Here is a 5407-nt window from a genome sequence, read left to right as displayed (position 1 = left end):
ATTTCAGCAGCAATCTTTTTTGAGTTTTAAATTAATGGTTATTTATTATTGCACATTTGCCCTGAAGATTTAAAAATGCGACATCTCATTCATTCAATTCATCCACACTATCACACATGGAAAATTAGATACTGATGAAGAGAAAAAGTAATATTATAACTGAATGGACATCATCGCAATATGCCCATCTATATAGTTTTTTCAGTCTCTCTTTCATCTTAGGCCTGTAATTTCTTAGATAAGTTGAGGCTTTTAATGAAATGTAGGTTACCTGGCAGGGGTGAAACCATGATCAAGTAGGTGGTTTACCCAGGACGAGGCCAGCCCATTGCACTTCGGACGTGTTGATGCTTGCAATGTCCCCAAATGCGAGATACTCAACTGCAAAATTTGTAAGCAGATGACTCTCAGAAAGCTGCAAGATTTCTTGTAGTTGAGCTTCCAGGAGATGGAATTGAAGTTGGAACAGGTTGGGGACAGTCCTTCTCCCACTTTCAATGTATTACTGTTTACTATGTTGGCTATTTAGTGGACTGCAGTGAACAAAGAAAAGTACAGCACAGGAACAGGCCCTGCAGTCCTCCAAGCCTGTGCCGATCATGATGCCATAACTAAGCTAAAAAAACCTTCTGCCCTTACTCGGTCGTATCCCTCTATTCCCTCCCTATTCACGTACCCATCCAGGTGCCTCTTAAATGTTGCTAATGTGCCTACTTCCACCACATCCTCTGGCAGCACGTTCCTATCATTCACCACTCACTGCGTGAAAAACTTTTTCTGCACATCTCCCTTAAATCATTCCCCTCTCACTTTGAATCTGTGACCCTTTGTAATTCACATTTCCACCCTAGGAAAAAGTCTCTGACTATCCACCCTGTCTACGCCTCTCATAATTTTGTAGACGTCAATCAGGACTCCTCTCAGCTTCTATCTTTTGGTTCATATGAACCAGCAGGTTCAGTGGCTTTCTGATAGCCTACGTCTAAGGACTGCACAATATGTCCGCTCGTACATGGCTGAATGAATGACCGTCTGATATCATTTCCAGCAGTATATCATGGGAATGATGGCTGGGAATGGACTCTCTACTTGATTTCCTACCCCTGAATGCTGAAGTAAAGTGACCTTATTTTTAAAGGTTGCTGAGCAATGCTGAATTTTGCGGACTACATGACAAAGAACTCCTTGATGAATTTGTCCATAAATGACTGAGCAGTGAGGCTAATATTGACCAAAGTATTGTGAAGTGACCCAGGAGTGTAAATATTGAGAGTGGTGTTGACCTTTGCAGAAGTCCCCTTGGTGGAGGCGGGCTGCAGATTCTGCTTCAGCAGGAGGTACAACTCACTGAGGCCTTCCCCAGTGAAGTGTGTCCAATTCAGGCTATTTGAACCCTTGTTTGAACCGGAGGTGAGGCTGTTCAGGTTTGTAAATTTCTGATATCACTTATGCCCAAAATATGTCATCTATCTCATATGGGTATCTTATGAGCCCAACCTCACTGATTTCTGCATGGGAATCCCATGATTGCCCTTGTAGAGTGAGTGAAAGCCAAAAGTGAAAAGTGTCAGAGACAATTTATTGGAAGATGAAACATGTCTGAAGGCAACCAACAGAAAACTGATGCTGGAAGATTTAACAGTCACTCCCACTTTGACAGCTGATGTCAGGATACACCCTTTGGTTATATGTCACCAAGTGAAGCAGAAGTTATGAGAGGTTGGATACTGTAATATAAAGGGTTAATGTTATAATGTTATGTAAAAGTCTTTCATCAGCCATATAAGGTCACTTGACAACAGTGTATGCTGGGAGATGGTGGTAAATGGAGCCTTATGCTAAGACTGTACTGTGCCTAGTTAGCATAATGTCCAATAAAAGGTCATTATAGTATCCAGTATTATCTATAAATCCAGACCACGAACACCCTCAGAAGACCCACAACGATGGTAAATAATGGTGACAGCAGAAAAGACAAACAAAAATCCCAGCAACTGGAAGAAGCAGCAGGCACAGCATGGGAAAATTGCCCAGCAGAGCTCAAGAAAAGCCATGGAGAAAATGTTTCAACTATGACAATAGCCCAAATCAAGCAGAGAAATTACAGACTACAATTTTTTAAGGTGAAATGCAGAAAAATGTAGTTTTAATATATAAGCTGGTCTTTCAACTCTCAGAGACACATACTGATTAATAATATCACTCATATTTCTCTACAGATGTTGACTGGCAGTGGGGGTTATTTTCCTAGTTACTGCATGGTGACAAGGGATGACAACTATGTGTGCATAGGCAAACCAGAAACAGACAAGTTACCTTGCACTGTGCTGGATACAAAACAAGCCAATAGGTCTGTATCATGCTTTGCATCAGTATCTGGTGTCCGTCCCTGCACATTAGAATCTTGGCATAAGTTTTTAAAAGCAACTTTAAATGAACATTATTCTCTCTTTCCTACCAATGCAGTGATGGGAATGGCTTAGCAAACGTTTTCCTTAAACATAAAGGTGACTAGCTATGAAGAACATAAACATTCGCACAATGCAATGCCTGAGCAAGTCTCAGAAAGTTCTGTTGAATGTATATTAACAGGATTTAGGAGATAATTTGTCACATGTCTTTGTTAAGAGGTCAAACAGTAAATAAAAACAGCTGTAACTGTGATTCCCAGAAATCATCGGTCCATTTTAAAACTTTTCTGCTTCAGTTTCATTCAGAACCAAGACTACAGTATTGATCCAATCAGCCTTCAGTTTCCTTTCTAATTGACCTGATCAGTGCTGACAGACTCAAATTGTCCCATCCAATTTACCCGATTGGTTCAAATTGACAACATTCAATCCTGGTGGGAAAAGCTGACCTTGTGGCAAGCTGATGGAAAGACTGAAAGTTTCACTGTCAGCCTCAGACACTGGTGATTAGTGTATAAGGACTTTAGCCTTATCGTTACAGACATAAAATGGTTCTGCTGGCCCATTAGCAGCTGTAATACACTGCACTGCCCTCTTTCCCCAGAGGAGGATGATGAATCTTAGGGGAATTCTGCCACAAGTACATCATGAAATTATGATGAGAAAAACCAGGCTGGTTCTCAGTAGAGTTGTACTGATGGGCAAAAGTGCAGTTTAAGTCCAATTTTAGCAGATAACTTACCATTGAACATAATCTAGTCCACATGTTCTATGCTGCACTTACGAAAAAACAGTTTTACCAATGGAACTGTGTGAAGTTGCTCCTGTTGTTGGAACAATGATAAAGGCACTTCTGCCTTCACAATCCAAAAATCAGCAATGTTGATTAACAAAGGCTGCTGAGATTTGAGTATATGAGGCTGAATCCTGGAACAGGCATCAACTCTGCATTTGAGATTGCACTCAAGTGTCCTGTAAATAAAATGTCACAGTTGCACTCATTATTTTGATACTTAGTGAACAATTTATGAAATCTAGTTTGGGCATACTGTAGGAAAACATTATTTTGGACATATTAATCCTTTCTGTCATGCCAGCTATACAAAAACATCACATGTTTATCGAGTCTCATGACATGATCTAATGACTAACTAATGACTATTCTCCTTGGGAGAGTTAAACAGGGTCCTACTGCTCCAAAATGAATGTAATAACACAATGCCACAGCTGGATAAAGTTGAAATATTCCAGGGCAACACTGTTGCATTAAGAGATTGCGAAGGGATAGAGATGGCACTCAGCTCCAGCCAACATAATTACTTGAATAGGAACAATATGCAGGTGTACAGGGAAAAAGTGAGGGAATGCCACTAAATCAGGATGCTTGTTTGGAGAATTAGTGCAGACACAATGGGCCAAATGGCTTCCTTCTGCGCCATTACAATTCTGTGGTTGTCCGAACTGTATGATCCAATGGTCTAGTGCCACTACTCCTAGTTGGACGAACGCCAGAAAGCTGACTAATACTCACAGTGAATTAAAGCTAGACAAGGTCTCGATGGAAGCCTGCCCGTACCCAAATTAATGGCCAATTAAAGGTGTTTCCCATCCAGCCTCAATATGTAGGTTGGCAGGAAGACAGAACCTCTATACGGGAAGTGAGTTGGGGTTAGGTTTAGGGTTGGGCTCGGGCTCTGGGTTGGGGTTGGGCTCCGGCTCCATCAGAAACCCCTTCAGAAATTGGGCACATCCCACCCCCCCTTAAGGTTTGGTAGCCTCTGGACCTCCCTTCCCTCTACCCCCCCACCTCTTCCCTGAGACCCCAACTCCAATCACCACCTCCCCCACTCCACACACACACACTTCTACCTTCCATGCTCGGGGACCTCTTGAACTGAACTGGGCCTCTGGTTCCTGAACTTAGTCTTTAACTCTTCTTGAATTTCCTCTCCTGTCCACAAGCAGAGACTTTGAACAAGTATTTTGTATCTGTCCTCACAGCAGAGGACACAGAGAACAACCCAAGAGTAGCAGAAAACAAAGAGGCAAAAGGGAGGGAGGAACTTAAAGCAATCACTATCAACAGAGAAAAACTAATGGAAAAATAAACAAGACTAAGGGCAGACAACTTCTGATGGCCTGCATCCTTGGATCTTAAAGGAGGTAGCCGCAGAGATATTGGATAGATTCGTTGTAATCACCGAAAATTCCATAGATTCATGGAACATAGAACACTACAGCACAAAGAGGCCCTTCGGCCCACAAGTTGTGCCGATCACATCTATGCCTACCAAGCCATAGAACTATCTGTAACTTCCAATGCCAGTAGATCCCATATACTCATCCAGAAGTCTTTTAAAAGACCCCAGTGAGTTTGCCTCTACCACCACCGACGGCAGCTGATTACACTCACTCACCACCCTCCGAGTGAAAAACTTATCCCTAACATCTCCTCTGTACTTGCTTCCCAGCACATTCTGGGAAGGTCCCAGCAGATTATTTAAATACAAATGTAATTTCAAGAAAGGAGGGAGGCAGAAAACACAGAACACTAGCCCAGTTGGTCTAATATCTATCACTGGCAAAATGCTACAATCCATCTTTAAGTAGCTAGTACCAGGTCACTTAGTCAGTCATTATACCATCAGGCAGAGTCAGTGTAGTTTTGTGAAAGGGAAATCGAGTTTGATACATTTATTACAATTCTTTGAAGATGTAACAATCAGGCTGGATAAAGAGGAAATAGATGTTCATGTATTTGAATTTCCAAAAGTCATTCAACAAAGTGCCACACAGAAGGTTACTGCACAAGAACTGAGCTCATGATGTTTGGGGTGACCTTGGATAGAGGATAGGCAAACTATCAGGAAATAGAGAGTAGGGATAAATGGGTTATTTTTGGGTTGGCAAACTGTAACTGACGGAGTCTGTCATCAAAGAAGAAATAGCAAGGCATCTTGAGAAGAATTGTTTGATAGAGCAGACGCAGCACGGAT

The 5407-nt window shown here is 41.8% G+C and overlaps 1 non-coding gene across 1 annotated transcript; it reads left to right on the top strand.

Moving 5' to 3' along the window:
• The first annotated feature begins 263 nt into the window (after positions 1-263).
• LOC145347137 (U1 spliceosomal RNA) lies at positions 264-427 on the top strand. Its single transcript, XR_013887792.1, has one exon. It is a non-coding gene; the product is annotated as a U1 spliceosomal RNA (small nuclear RNA).
• The last annotated feature ends 4980 nt before the right edge of the window (positions 428-5407 follow it).

This window comes from Carcharhinus amblyrhynchos, chromosome 8, assembly GCF_965287045.1.
Source record: "Carcharhinus amblyrhynchos chromosome 8, sCarAmb.v2.hapA, whole genome shotgun sequence".
NCBI lineage: Eukaryota > Metazoa > Chordata > Chondrichthyes > Carcharhiniformes > Carcharhinidae > Carcharhinus > Carcharhinus amblyrhynchos.
Note: the sequence above shows the minus strand (reverse complement) of the source record. Positions and strands in the feature narration are given on the sequence as shown.